General features: G+C 38.5%; 1 long non-coding RNA gene across 1 annotated transcript in view; it reads right to left on the reverse strand.

Moving 5' to 3' along the window:
• The window catches only part of LOC136169162 (uncharacterized), an 88,039-nt gene that overhangs the window by 69,386 nt on the left and 1,989 nt on the right, over window positions 1-16,664 (reverse strand). The window lies entirely within an intron of this gene.

A 16,664-nucleotide genomic window follows, 5' to 3' on the forward strand; every position in this document is an offset into this window, starting at 1 on the left:
TGGGTTGGCCAAAAAGTTCATTTGAATTTTGGTGTAAGATGTTAAGGGAAAACTCGAATGAACTTCTTGGCCATCCCAATAAATTGCACACATTTCAAAGCTTTGTCTAGTGTTGACTTGCATCCAGAAAAGGGGGGAAGAAATTTATTTTTCCTCTCTTTCACTCTTAGACAAATATCATAATTTAACAGCATTATAAATGAAATAGAGTGGTGTGGACAAACCTGAGATCTCAACCATCATTTATACTCTTTCAACAGGAAATCTTTTCTGAGTCCTGAATACCAGGCTTCAGCAATCTTCTGGAGCAGGATCCATTGTAAGCTGGGGTTGCCTGTTTGCTGGGAGAGGGGTGAAGAAGGGAGTTTACAACTGGGCAGGTCAGACAGAGAGCCAATGTCTCACAAGGGAAGAAACTGGAGCTTGCAGTGGTTGAGTTGTCTGGACTAGTGACACAGCTAGTTCTAGAGCCCAATCCCCAGGTCTCTGAATTCCCAGCAGAGATTGGATGACCACCTGCCAATTTTCATAGAGGTATCCAAATACTAGGCTGGAGGAGGTAGAAGAGGGGAGAAAAATTAGGTCCCTAAGTCTTCCAAACTCAAGATTCAATTATGCTACACTGCCCAATTTTATTTTATTTATTTTTTATTTAATTAGAAGCTAATTACTTTACAGTATTGTGGTGGGTTTTGCCATACATTCACATGAATCAGCCATGGGTGTACATGTGTCCCTCATCCTGAACCCTCCTCCCACCTCCCTCCCCATCCCATCCCTCAGGGTCATCCCAGTGCAACAGCCCTGAGTACCCTGTCTCATGCAGCGAACCTGGATTAGCGATCTATTTCATATATGATAATATACATATTTCAATGCTATTCTCTCAGATCATCCCACCCTCGCCTTCTCCCATAGAGTCCCAAAGCCTGTTCTTTATATCTGTGGTTCTTTTGCTGTCTCACATATATGTTATCATCTTTCTAAATTCCATATATATGTGTTAATATACTGTATTGGTATTTTTCTTTCTGACTTACTTAACTCTGTGTAATAGGCTCCAGTTTCATCCACTTCATTAGAACTGATTCAAATGCATCCTCTTTAATAGCTGAGTAATATTCCATTGTGTATATGTACCACAGCTTTCTTATCCATTCGTCTGCTGATGGACATCTAGGTTGCTTCCATGTCCTAGCTATTGTAAATAGTACTGTGATGAACATTGGGGTACATGTGTCTCTTTCAAGGCTGGTTTCCTCGGTATGTATGCCCAGCAGTGGGATTGCTGGGTCGTATGGCAGTTCTATTTACAGTTTTTTAAGGAATTGCCACACTGTTCTCCATAGTAGTTGTACTAGTTTGCATTCCCACCAACTGTACACTCCCCAATTTTAGACTAGACATAGTAAGTATTAATCACTTGCTTACTTTATCCTTTTGATACTGCAACAATTTGGATCATAATCATTCCTCACTGATGAAGATCAACTTGAAGTACAATCTGCCATGAACTTCCAGGAAGGTTTAGCACCTATGAGGCCCAACGGTAAACAACTTTGCCCAAGGAGTATGTGTGTGCATGCATGCTAAGTTGCTTCAGTCATGTCCAACTCTTTGAAACCCTGTAGACTGTAGCCCATCAGGCTGCTCTGTCCATGGGATTCTCCAGGCAAGAATACTGGAGTGGGTTGCCATGCCCTCCACCAAGGGATCTTCTCAACTGAGAGACTGAACCCACATCTCCTGTGTCTCCTGCATTACAGGCAGATTCCTTACTGCTGAGCCACCAGGGAAGCCCCTGCCTTAGGACAGTGATAGGAAAAATTTTATGTATTCTTTACTTGCAAGAAATGTCCCAAGATCAATGATGCCATTATTCTCTCTATCTGACTGCTGTGGAATTAACCAAGAGAGGTGAAATGACCAGCCAACTCACCACAAATTTTATGTGGCAAGAAGCTAGAGCAATGATCAAAGAGCACTATCCTTGGACTTCCTTGGTGGTCCAGCAGCTAAGACTCATGCTCCCAATATAGGGTTCAATCCCTGGTCAGGGAACGAGATCCCATGTGCTGCAACTAAGAGTTTACTTGATTCAGATAAAAGATCTTGCATGCTGCAAGGAAGACAGATGATCCTGTGTGCCCAACTAAGACCTGGGCCGCCAAAAAAACCAAGAAACTCACTCTTTTCACTGCTTAATGGGGCATAAGCATCAGTAAGACATAGAATCTGATCAATTTTAACTGCAGCACAATGAAAAAGTAATAGCACCAAAAGGCAATAGTGAGAGTGCAAATCTTTACGGTTACCTCTATGTTGGTTTACTTATGCAGCAAGAGTTAGGTGAATTGCTAAGAGAATAATGACAATCACTAATAGAGCTTTACTAAGCACCAGATGCTATGCTAGTCCCCTAACCTATCATCTCTGAACCTTACATGGAGGTTTTATTATCCCTGTATTTTCTGATAAAGAGCTGAAGCTGAGAGAATTTCAATGACTTGTCTGAGGTCCCCTAGCTGGTAAGGAGCAGATGGGTTTGATGTTGCTGCCCTATGTGAGGCAGCAGCAGCTAGGGACTTTCACTAGTAGTAGAAGTGACCAAACTATAAAGAAGTTGTGGTGCTGTGGATAACTTGATTGTACTATAAAAATTTCAAGAACAACAAAGTTGAATTATAGTAGTAAGGGAGATGTTTTAGTAACATGAATAGTACAACAAAGGGAGGAGAAAAATCTCTTCTATATCACAAACTATTGTTGATCAAAAATCATGCCTTTAAGAAATACTTTAGATTAAATCAGTCATTTAGGAAGCCACTATAATGTTTTCTGTCTAGGAGGCAGTAAAGTAGATTGGTTAGGACCATGCACCTGGAGCAAGACTGCCTTGAATCAAACCCTGGTGCTGCCACTTCCCAGCCATGTGACCTTGAATTAGCTACTTATGTTCAGTACCTACCCCATAGGGCTGCCATGAGGGTTAAATGATTAAATACACATGAAATGCTTAGAAAACACCTAGTCCATGAAAAGCATATGGTCAGTGTTAGTCAATACTGTGTGCAGAGTAGCTATGAATGGTGTGATGAGATTGAAGGCATGGTCCCCACTTTCAAGGAACTTAGCAACGAGCTGGGATGAAAAAGCGTCTGCTAGTAATAGGTCTCAAAAACTGGTACAACCATAAAACATTTGTTGTCAAGGTATACACTGTTATATCACTGAAAAATTTTCCAGTAAGTATTAATAATGATAATTAAGGAAATAAAAGAGAAAGTGAGCCATGACTTAGATTTTGAAGAAGCTGATGGCTCACCAGTAGAAAAAATTTTATTCCAGGATTCTGGAAAAGTGACTTGTCCATTATCATTATTGTTCATCTTTATCTGTTACGTATTTAATGATAACCTTCTCTGTGAAAGATGCTGGGATAGTGGTAACAAAGGACTACAAATCCGAAGGAACTCTTATCCTCAAGGAGCTTAAGGTCTACTAAAAGAAGTTACATATCAACAAAATTCAAGGTAGAAAGTGCATTAAAGGCATCACCAGTTGTTAATACGATAGTTTCTAGAAGTTCTACTATGTACTTTTTTTTTTTTTCAAGTGTTAATCTGGTGCACACAGGAGCCTAGATGCCAAGTACAATAATGAACATGAGAGAGATCCTGTTCTTTTAGGAGGGGCCTCCTGGGTTATAGTAGGACTGGGAAGCAGTCCTCCCTAGGAATCCTCTGCAGGATGAGAAATTTAATCAGGATACAGAGGCTGAGGAAACCTCACTAAATGGGCAAGAGAATCAGGATGAGAATTTATTAAAATACCTAGCAAGATCATCCATACGGCCCTAATTCTTCTCTCTCCAGCCACGCCTCCCCTCAGTCTCACCATGCTTGAAAGGTGGATTCATTTTGGGAATAAATATTAGATAAGAGATTGTGAGTCAGGTAGACTGATACTTCCTACTCTAAGAATATTTCTGTTTTAACTAGATAAAGCAGTTTTGTATCTAGACAATTACCTTTCAGATGCCTCTTTTTTATATTTTTTCCCATTATTACATCTGAACAGGAATTTTCAGCATGTTAACAGTTTTCAAGTTGATAGCTCATTTTCCATTGGCTACACTCTTTAGTTTCTTCCTGATGACATTCAGTGGGGAATCTTCATTTCTTATAAATCTGGCTAGAGGATGGGTCATGTTGGAAGGCTTCCTGTAGAAAATAAACACCACTAGGGCTTCCCTGGTGCCTCACATGGTAAAGAATCTGCCTGCAGTGTAGGAGATCTGGGTTTGATCCCTGGGTGGGAAAGATCCCCTGGAGAAGGGAATGGCAAACCCACTCCAGTATTCTTGTCTGGAGAATTCCATGGACAGAGAAGCCTGGCGGGCTACAGTCCTTGGGGTCTCAAATAGTCAGACATGACTGAGTGGCTAACATGCACACACAGTAGTTGATTTATTAATACTTTTTTACCTAGAAATTTCATCTTCTTCCTGACTTTTTGTCTCTTATCTCTTGTCCTAGATCTCGAATACTAATTTTAGGTTTGACTTCTGTTTGCTGATTATATAACAAATTCTATCTGGTTAATTGAATAGGATTTATAGTTCATGTGAAACCTAGCTCATTTGTAGCTAAGCACCACTTTGGCTGTCCCTAGTGGGTTATATGAAGCCTGAGAAAATCACACAGTGCCTCGCCTAATGGAAAGAGATGTGTACAGGTAACATCAAACTGAAATAAATATGAAAGGAAATGAAAGTTAGGAAAAAGCTGATATTTGTAAGAAGGATAGGGTGTGGAGTTTTGGCCTTCTAGAAGGGTTATGGAGGTTGAAAGATGACTGATGTTTCAGTCACCTTCCTATGATGTGGCAGGACAGAAAGCTTTTATACTTTGAGTGTAGAGCCTAAAATGGGTTTATCACATGAATCCCTCTAGAAAGAATAGTTATGCTGATTAAATGCTGCCCAAGTTAAGTTTGTGTGAATTCCCTTTCTAGGCAAATTGGGCCATGATCAGTGTTCAGGAGCCTGCCGTGGACACGGGCAGGCAAGGCTAGCCCAGGGGTTGATGAAGCAGAGATTTGGAAGGCATCTAGAACAAGGTAAACCTGATATTTCTGGGCAGTAATTTGGAAACAAGGAAAAGAAAATGCAGACACTGTGATTGTACCAGTCTTACAACTTCAAGCTAGCACCAAACATTTGAATAACATTGGTGATTTAGAAAAGTGCTTAGAAATGAACATTATGACACATAACAAAGAATATTACTTATAAAACCTGACAGAAACACTTCTCAAGGTTTTTTTTTTTTTTTACATTTGTAATATTATTTAATCTTTAGAATAATGACATGAGGAATGACATGGGTACAGTCTTCTCAGTACCCCATCTCTCCAATTCCTAAACTTTTCAGAGTTCTGCTATGCAAATCAGCTGACTTCTTTTTGCCTTTTACAAAGGCAGCTAATTGCATTTTACTCCACTTACTTAAATCTGTTTATCCTTTATTTTTTCATCTTCCAAAAATTTTTATTCATTATCCTTTCTTCTTCCATTCTTTTTCTACTTTATTGTAATTTTAGGTGAATTTTGGAAGGTAGCAGACATAAATATGAATATTCAGTTCACCAAGTTTATAAGGTAGTCAATAAATTTGTTTTTAATTTATCAGAAGCCTTGTCTTTCTTGTGGTTATATTTAAAAATTAATAATGTTGATAAGGAAGAAAAGTACTGAAATATAAGTACATCTTGATAACTATCAATATTTATGTTTAGGTATAATTTGACCCCAAAGCCCATTAGTTTTAAAGTGATTTTATTTTAGTTTCAGCATGTGTGCTGGTATTGTTTATATTATAGTACATATTGGTAAATTGAAAACAATTTTTTGAAAAGTGACTAACAGACTGTTCTTAATGAAATCATGATTTCCAACTGTAGTCACAGTTTGAAAGTCAATCTATAACTAGTTTTACCACCATTTATATTTCTCAAGTTCAGTTCAGTTCAGTTCAGTCACTCAGTTGTGTCACTCTTTGCGATCCCATGGACTGCAGCAAGTTAAATACTCTTAAATAATAACCACTATGTTATAGATACAGTGACTTTTAAAGACAAATATAATTGCCAGTATTCAATAATGAGTTTCAAATCTGTATATGCTAAGTCATAGTGAAGAAAGTCTCTCTGGCTAAGTAAAGTCTCTATTAAATACAGTAAGAGTTATATAAAATGTATTGCTTAGTCTAACAGAGGTACAATTAAATGCTTATGTTACTAATTTTCAGAAGGAATTAGAATATTTCTTTTTGGAATGTGAAACCACAGATAGAATTGCATCTCTCCAGGGAAAGGACTCATTGGTTATGCAGTAAGCTTCTCTCATCTGTAATGTGATAACCAACTTTATTACTACACTCAGTTCAGTTCAGTTCAGTCATGCAGTCATGTCCAAATCTTTGTGACCCCATGGACTGCAGCATGCCAGGCCACCCTGTCCATCACCAACTCTCAGAGTTTACTCAAACTTATGTCCATTGAGTCAGTGATGCCATCCAACCATCTCATCCTCTGTTGTCCCCTTCTCCTCCTGCTACAATCTTTCCCAGCAACAGGGTCTTTTCTAGTGAGTCAGTTCTTCGCATCAGGTACCCAAAGTATTGCAGTTTCAGCTTCAGCACCAGTCCTTCCAATGAATATTCAGGACTGATTTCCTTTAGGGTAGACTGGTAGGATCTACTTGTTGTCCAAGGGACTCTCAAGAGTCTTCTCCAGCACCACAGTTCAAAGCATCAATTCTTCAGCGCTCAGCTTTCTTGATAGTCCAATTCTCACATCCATACATGACTACTGGAAAAACCATAGCTTTGACTAGACAGACCTTTGTTGGCAAAGCAATGTTTCTGCTTTTTAATATGCTGTCTAGCTTGATCATAGCTTTTTTCCAAGGAGCAAGCATCTTTTAATTTCATGGCTGCAGTCCCCATCTGCAGTGATTATGGAGCCAAAAAAAATAAAGTCTGTCACTGCTTCCATTGTTTCCCCATCTACTGCCATGAAGTGACTGGACTGGATGCCATGATCATAGTTTTCTGAATGTTGAGTTTTAATACAACTTTTCACTCTCCTCTTTCACTTTCATCAAGAGGCTCTTTAGTTCTCTTCTCTTTCTGCCATATGGGTGGTGTCATCTCCATATCTGAGGTTATTGATATTTCTCCTGGCAATCTAGATTCCAGTCCAGCATTTTGCATAATGTACTCTGCATATAAGTTAAATAAGCAGGGTGACAATATGCAGCCTTGATGTACTCCTTTTCCTATTTGGAACCAGTCTGTTGTTCCATGTCCAGTTCTAACTGTTGCTTCTTGACCTGCATACAGATTTCTCAGGAGGCGGGTGGTTTGGTATTCCCACCTCTTGAAGAATTTTCCAGTTTGTTGTGATCCACACAGGCAAAAAGGCTTTGGCGTAGTCAATAAAGCAGAAGCAGATGTTTTTCTGGAACTCTCTCTTGCTTTTTTTGATGATCCAACGGATGTTGGCAATTTGATCTCTGGTTCCTCTGCCTTTTCTAAATCCAGCTTGAACATCTGGAAGTTCATGGTTAATGGACTGTTGAAGCCTGGCTTGGAGAATTTTGAGCATTACTTTGCTAGTGTGTGAGATGACTGCAATTGTGCGGTAGTTTAAACATTCTTTGGCATTGCCTTTCTTCAGGATTGGAATGAAAACGGACCTCTTCCAGTCCTGTGGCCACTGCTGAGTTTTCCAAATTTGCTGGCATACTGAGTGTAGCACTTTCACAGCATCATCTTTTAGGATTTGAAATAGCTCAACTGGAATTCCATCACCTCCACTAGCTTTGTTCATAGTGATGTTTCCTAAGGCCCACTTGACTTCACCTTCCAGGATGTTTGGTCTAGGTGAGTGATCACACCATTGTGGTCATCTTGGTCATGAAGATTTTTTTGTACAATTCTGTGTATTCTTGCCGCTGCTTCTTAATATCTTCTGCTTCTGTTAGGTCCATACCATTTCTGTCCTTTATTGAGCCCATCTTTGCATGAAATCTTCCCCTGGTAGCTCTAATTTTCTTGAATCTAATTTTCTAGATCTCTAGTCTTTCCCATTCTATTGTTTTCCTCTATCTCTTTACACTGATCACTGAGGAAGGCTTTCTTATCTCTCCTTGCTATTCTTTGAAACCCTGTATTCAAATGGGTATAGCTTTCCTTTTCTCCTTTGCCTTTAGCTTCTCTTCTTTTCTCAGCTATTTGTAAGGCTTCCTCAGACAACCATTTTGCCTTTTTGCATTTCTTTTTCTTGGGGATGGTCTTAATCCCTGCCTCCTATACAACGTCATGAACCTTCATCCATAGTTCTTCAGGTACACTATCAGATCTAATCCCTTAAATTTATTTGTCACTTCCACTGTATAGTGGAAGGAATTTGATTTAGGTCATACCTGAACAGTCTGGTGGTTTTCCCTACTTTCTTCAATTTAAGTCTGAATTTGGCAATCAGGAGTTCATGATCTGAGCCACAGTCAGTTCCTGACTGTGAGCTAGCAAAAACTTTGAAGAACCAGAGTAAGCAAAAACACTAAATGACTCCAGTTTCACTGTTGAATTTTATACGCATATCTCTCGATATATAAATAGAGAGAGAGATATAGAAGGATGTTCTTTAAAGTATCTTTTATAATATCACTTCATAAAGGTGATATGGTAGAAAATGAACTTCTGTAATATATTTTAAAATTTTCTACCATTTTCTACCATATCACCTTTATGAAGTGATATAAATCTGATGCTATTTTTTTCCCACTCAAGTTTCCTCATTATCTAAAAGTATTTTGATTTTTGAAAACAGTTTTACTCTGGAACTCATGAATAAGCTTCTATAACCAAGCTGAATTCTAGGAAATACTATTTTAAAATTAAACATATATTAGAAAAAAAAAACACAACATATATTGGGTATCTCATGTCAAAGTGTTCATAGTTAGTATAAAATATATTCAATAAGTATTTTCCAGTTTCATTTATGTACATGACATTGTGCTATTTATTGATAAGAATACAAAAGAAGGTATTTAAAAATCCTAACAGATGATGCTGTTAAAGTGATGCACTCAATATGTCAGCAAATTTGGAAAACTCAGCAGTAGCCACAGAATTGGAAAAGGTCAGTTTTCATTCCAACCCCAAAGAAGGGCGATGCCAAAGAATGCTCAAACTACTGTACAATTGTGCTCATTTCCCATGTTAGTAAGCTTATGCTTAAAATCCTTCAAGGTAAGCTTTAACAGCACATGAACCAAGAACATCCAGATGTTCAAGCTGGATTTAGAAAAGGCAGAGGAACCAGAGATCAAACTGCCAACATCCATTGGATCATAGAGAAAGCAAAGGAATTCCAGAAAAAAACATCTACTTCTGCTTCATTGACTACGTGAAAGCCTTTGAGTGTGTGGATTACAACTGTGGAAAATTCTTAGGAGATGGGAATACCAGAACACCTTACCTGCTTCCTGAGAAACCTGTCTGTGGGTCAAGAAGCAAAGTTAGAACCAGACATAGAACAACTGACTGGTTCCAAATTGGGAAAGGAGTACATTACGGCTATATATTGTCACCCTGCTTATTTAACTTCTTTGCAGAGTATATCATGCAAAATGCCAGGCTGGATGAATCTACAAACTGGAATCAAAATTGCCAGGAGGAACATAAACAACCTTAGATATGCAGATGACACCACTCTTATGGCAGAAAGGGAAGAGAAACTAATGAGCCTCTTGATGAGGGTGAAAGAAGAGTGAAAAAGCAGGCTTAAAACTCAACTTTCAAAAAACTAAGATCGTGGCATCCAGTCCCATCATTTCAAAGAAAATAGAAGGGGGGAAAGTGAAAGAAGTGATAGATTTTATTTTCTTGAGCTCCAAAGTCACTGCAGATAGTGACTGCAGCCATGAAATTAAAAGATATTTGCTCCTTGGAAGGAAAGCAATGACAAATCTACACAGCATGTTAAAAAGCAGAGACATCACTTTGATGACAAAAGTCCATCTAGTCAAAGCTATGGTTTTTCCTGTAGTGATATACAAATGTGAGAGATGGACCATAAAGAAGGCTGAGTGCTAAAGAATTGATACTTTTGAATTGTGGTGCTGGAGAAGATTCTTAAGAGTCTCTTGGACTGCAAGGAGGTCAAACCAGTCTAATGTAAAAGAAATCAACCCTGAATATTCATGGGAAGGCTTGATGCTGAAGCTGAAGTTCCAAACTTTGGCCACCTGATGCTAAGAACCAACTCATAGGAAAAGACCCTGATGCTGGGAAAGATTGAAGGTAAAAGGAGAAGGGGGCAGCAGAGAATGAGATGGTTAGATAGCATCACCAACTCAGTGGACAGGAATCTAAGCAAACTCTGGGACATAGTGAAGGACAGGGAGGCCTGGCATGCTGCAGTCCACATGGTCTCAAAGAGTCAGACACAACTTAGTGACTGAACAACAAGTGTGTGGCGTGGTGATAGGTGGAGAGTGGACTGAGGTTATGGGAGTCCCTGGATGCCTCCTTGTTGAAGCATAAAGAACTGAGAATTTTTCACCTGGCAAGTAAGGATGGAGAAGATTTGTGACATAATGAAAACAGTGAAGGAGGAAAAGTGAGCAAAGAATAAAAAAAGGGTGTAAAGAATAGTTAAATCTAAGAGAATAGTTAGGAATACCTTTCTACATACATTGTTTGAGCTTATAGTTGCAAAACAGTATGCAAATAAATGATAAGGATCAAGAATAAGTGGCTAAATGTTAAAGGAGGGAAAAGAGTAAACGTTCATTCTAAAGCCTGGAAAAGAGAAGAAGTGATAGGAACAGTAACTGAATAAAGAAAAGTTTTCAGGTTAAAAAGAAAGCTCTTTGATTGTTGTGCCATGCAGTGCTTAGGCACTCAGTAGTGTCCGACTCTTTGCGAAGATTCTCCAGGCAAAAATACTAGCGTGGGTTGCCATGCCCTGCTCCAGGGGATCTTCCCAACCCAGGGATCAAACCTAGGTCTCCCACATTGCAGGCTGATTCTTTACAGTCTGAGCCACCAGGGAAGCCCAAGAATACTGGAGTGGGTAACCTATCCCTCCTCCAGGGATGCCGACCCAGGAATTGAACCTGGGTCTCCTGCATTGCAGGTCGATCCTTTATCAGCTGAGCTACCAGGGAGGGAAACCCTTGATTGCTGTAGTTGCTTTTATAAAAGCTATCATGCTTCTGGTAAAAAATAAAAACAAAACAACAACAACAACCAAAAAACCCACAATGACAAAAGCAAACAATGGAAATAGATAAAGTAGAAAAATGAAGTCCCCTTCTCCACCCCTAACTCCATTCCCCTGGAGTAACCATTGTGACAGCTTTTCTTTGCTGATTTCTATGTACTCACCAACTTAAAAGGAAATGGGAGACTCATGTACATGATTCCCTTCAACTTGTTTGGGCTCTCTCCCATATTGGTCTATATACAACTATGTTTTCATGTATGCAAAGAAACAGTATAATTGTATTTACCTACCCTTGTATTGCTAGATATTAAGTATTCCAATTCTTGCTATTACAAACAATACTAAAAGAGCAGTCCTATATATTTCTTTGAATGTCGTCACAGTATTTTTTTTTTTAAGACAAGTAATACCTACATGTGAAATTGCTGGGTCAAAAAGTATGTACATTAAGATTTCCTTAATTTTGGTAAATTGTCCACCAGAGGGATATGCTCACTTAAACTCCTGCCATCAGTTTATGAGACAGTCTGTTGCCTACATTCTGGCTAAACTTGAACATTATAAGTCTTATTAATGGGGCAATCTATTAGGCAAAACATGTCTTGCTTTAATATTTCTTTCTCTGATTGTCAGGAAGGGTAGGTGTATTTTCATAGGTTTTATTTTTATTTTTTCTCCTGTGGTTATTTCAATTTTGTAGAGATTGAACTGATGATGAGTGTCCTCATCTAGATGTCTATGGAGGCAATCAGACATGTGGACAGAGGTCTGGGAGACTTTCACCAGTGGAACAGTGATAGTTGAAACAGTAAGGCCATAACAATTCCCTGTATAATCATAAAAAGAAGGGAATACAAGAACCATAGGAAACAGCGTTAGGAAGGAGGAAAGAGAAAGTGATAGAAACTGAGCAGTAAGCTCACATAGAAAGCTCAGCAGTTGTAGAGACTGAAGTAGAATCAAAACGGTGCCCTGATGCGTTAACTGGTTCAAGAGTTTAGGATAAGTCTTGAATCTCTGAGCCACAGTTTCCTCATTTACGAAATAAAAAGGTTGGCTAAGATGACTCTTTAATTATAAAATTGTTTCTGTAATTTTAACCCAAAAGATGAGACAATTTCATGGAAGTAGTCCATTTTAGAAAGCATGTGGGATTTGGCAGTAAGGTGGCCATTTAAAATAATTAGCATGCTATACAGTCTATGGATTGCTTACTTCTGTCACTGCTGCTTTTATTTTCTTTTTTAAAAATCCTTTTATTTAAAAAAAAAGCTTTTTATTTGGAAATAACTTCAGATATATAGAAGTTACAAGGAATAGCCAAGCAACATTTATCCAGTCACTTATTGTTAACATTTCACTTTTTTATTACTTTTGTTTTTTCTTCCCTCTCCCTCTCTCTCTCTTTATATATATAAATATGGGATTCCCTGGTGGCTCAGATGGTAAAGCATCTGCCCGCAATGCAGGAAACCAGGGTTTGATCCTTGGGTCAGGAAGATTCCCCTGGAGAAGGAAATGGCAACCCGCTCCAGTACTCTTGCTTAGAAAATTCCATGGATTTATATATATATATATATATAAATATATTTCTTTCCTCCAATCATACATAGATCTTAGCCCATTACTCCTAAATATTGCAGTATTTAGGGACATTATCACAGTATAGTCATGAATTTCAGTGATTTTAATGATACAATGATACATTTATCAATCTAACATCTGTTTTCCAATTAATATAATAATTTGCTTTATAAAATTTTCCCCTTCCATTTAAGGATCCAACCTAGTATCTCATATTGCCTTTAGCTGTCATGGCTCTTTAGCTGAAATATTTTCACAACTTTTGCCTTTCATGGCATTGACAAATTTGAAGAATACAACTCCTACCCCCTTTAAAAAAAAAAAGACAACATAACAATAACAATCCTCATTTGGGATTTATCTGGTATTTCCTCATTAGATTCCTCATTATATTTCCTCATTTCCTCACTAGATGCTGCGTCCTCTGGGAACTGCATCTTGAGGCAAAGAACATCCATCTGTCCCTCACTCGTGACGTTAATTTTGATTACCTGGTAAAGGTTTTGTTCCGTTTCTCCAGTGTATAATTACCGTGTTTCACTCCTTGCAACTAACAGGATGTTTCTAGGAAGAATTCTAAGATGACCCAAATATCCTGTTCCTCATCAAAATTTCTCTCCTACAGTTAATGCTTACTGATGATTCCTGTCTTACCCAAACTCTGCCACTGTGGTTGCCAAATGACTGTCCAACTCCAGTACTCCCCCCACATTTACCTGTTCAAGTATAAGCAAGAGTACGTCCTTCTTCTCCACTGATTAATCAGTTCATTGCTAGTATGGATTTATGAATTCCTATTGTTTTGTAATTCTAACTTTTTTTTTTTTTTAATTTTTGGCTGTGCTGGTTCTTTGTGCTGGTTCTAGCTACAGGGTGGGGGAGCTGCTACTCTTTAGTTGTGGGTGTGCTGGCTTCTCACCGTGGTGGAGCACGGGCTCTTGTTGTGGAGCACGGCTCCAGGCGCTCTCAGGCTTCAGTAGTTGTGGCTCGTGGACTCGGTGCAAGCTCGGTCACTGTGGGACATGGGGCTTAGTTGCTTCGCAGCGTGTGGGATCTTCCCAGACCAGGGATCCCACACCACGTGCCCCGCATTGGCAGGCAGATTCTCGACTACTGGACCACCGGGGGAGTCCTCTAGCCTTAACCTGAATGGAGGGTATATGAATGTGAGGAAACTACTGTGATGAACACTGTTGACAAAGATTCTCACCTTCCATTAAGTATGTAGGACATTTTTATAAAGGAAGTAGAGTACAGTAATAATTTACTTATCTGGTAAACTCAATTTCCAAAATAGAGAGGAAAATATGAAAGTAGGAAGATGGCTTTTGCCCCACATATCAGAGTTGTTTTAGCATTATCTGAGTCTCTTTACTCCTATCTTTTAAAAAATATTGGTTATTTGGCTAGCATGATAAGACGATTCAAATGGAGGTGTGCATGTGCACACGGGCAATGCTGCAGCAGCAGTGCAGCAAGAAGGAACAGCAGGAGGACTGATCATGAGGACTGTCCGGCTCAATTAGACTCAAAGGAGTGTAAGAACATAGTAGGCCATGATGATTTATTATAGAGTGAAGGGTACTAAGTACTTCTAAACTTCTGGGGACAGCCTGGTATTATAGCTTTTGTTAGATATAAGACACCTCTGAGTCATTAGGAATAGGTTAAGCTACACCATATTTTATTAGTTTTAGGCCAAGAAGCAAGTGGTATTTCAGAAAGAAACATCAATACAAGTGGGTTAAATGAAACTGTTACTAGTACTTGAAGATGAAAACCTCAGTTATCTAGAAAATCTAATTATGTTTAATCCCTCGCTGCCCTCTTTCCTTATCCTGTCATATAAATAAGGCATTACTGAAATTGTCCTTAAAGTTAATTTGTATTAGTTCATACAAACATTTATTTACATACTAGTTTGTCTTCCCAAGAGTTGTTCCAGGGAAACATTAATCTTCATGAAGTAAATACATCCCTGCTGATCCATACCCTGCAGAGTTGCCCTTGTGACAGATAGCTCAGTCATAAAATAAGTCCTTACTGGACAGCAAGGAGATCAAACCAGTCAATCCTAAAGGAAATCAATCCTGAATATTCATTGGAAGGACTGATGCTGAAGATGAAGCTCCAATACTCTGGCCACCTGATGTGAAGAACTGACTCATTGGAAAAGACCCTGATACTGGGAAAGATTGAGGGCAGGAGGAGAAGGGGATGACAGAGGATGAGATGGTTAGATGGCATCACTGTCTTGATGGATGAGTTTGAGCAAGCTCCAGGAGTGGTGATGGACAGGGAAGCCTGGTGTGCTGCAGTCTATGGGGTTGCAAATAGTTGGACATGACTGAGCGAATGAACTGATGCCTTTTGAAATTTGCTGCTCTTATTTGAATGGACGGGTGATTATCTCTGTTCTTTGTATCTTATTATCTGTGGCCTGTGTCTCTTGATTTGGGAATTGTGGCAGGCTCTTCCAGTAACCTGGTGTCAAGTTTTCTGGAGAATACCTGTCTATTCCTTCAAACCCCTGTGCATTTGAATTTTGAATATGCTACTTTGCCTATACTTTCAGTCAGAACACTACAAACATAACAGATCTTTTCAAAATGTCCAGCCAGTAAAGATATTTGAAAAAAAAGATTAAAGCTTAGGAAAATGACAGAGATACATGTTATTACTGAAATTCTGTTGGTTGTAAAAGAATTAAGTGTTACTGAAATAATAAGCTTTCTTATGCCACCAGTTCGATTTTGTTTTGACAGCTGTAATGACAAGAGCTATTTGTTGATTCTTTTTTACAGTGGTGGTCTCGTCTTTAAAACTGCTTGTTCTACATCTAAATGAGTTCCTTGGCTTACCCCCTTGGAAATAAGATTGATGGACAGTAATAAAACTGTTACATAATGGTGGTTGTTCTGAAACTACTTTTAAGCATATTGAATTCTTATTGATTTCTATTTTATATAATGGCATTTCTATTTTATACAGTAGTACTTTTTGTTATACTAAGACTTTGTATATTTCTTGTCTTTTGGCAAAAGCAAATGGAAAACATAAAGCAACTCAGGAAAAAAAAAGGCAACTCAGAGAACTTAACCATGATTAAAGATGCTCTGATAAAGATTACTCTTTAGATGTAAAAAGTCACTGTTTCATTTGCATATCAATGAGTAGGAAAGGAGACTGACTTCCTAAAATAATTTCCAAGCTTTGGAAAAAAAAAAACAACAGACATTGAGAGTGACCTTTTTTCTGTATTTTTATACACAAATTCTTAGTCTTAATGAAATTTGGAAATTTGAACTTAACACAACTCTAAAGGTTAATAAAATTACTATTTTACAGGTTATCAACATGAGAAACAGACTTTGAGTAATTATGACAAACTCAGAAATTCAGTATGTTAGAATTTAGTATCTCCGTGGCCTAGCTTCATGAGTCACAGGACTTTTTCTCGAGTCCAGATGAAAACTTCATTGCTCTTACAGTAAATTTTTAAAAATTATTGGTAGATGTAGGAAGACAGGCTCATTTGTTTTTATGAAACCCTCCAAGTTTTATTCCTAACTGTGGAAAGCAATCAAAACCTTTGTAGGTGTGAAGGGAGAAATGAGCTCTGAGTCCTGTTTCCTGAAAGCCCGTTTCTTTTTCTCAATCAACCCCACCAGGTGAAGAGTACAGAGTAAAGGCTTTTACAATAACCCTTTTTCATTGCGCAAGTCAGATAGTGTGGTGCAGGCAGTTCCGAGGTTGGGTGATTCCGAGGCTGGAGA

The sequence above is a fragment of the Muntiacus reevesi genome, chromosome 5 (genome assembly GCF_963930625.1).
Source record: "Muntiacus reevesi chromosome 5, mMunRee1.1, whole genome shotgun sequence".
Classification (NCBI taxonomy): Eukaryota; Metazoa; Chordata; class Mammalia; order Artiodactyla; family Cervidae; genus Muntiacus; species Muntiacus reevesi.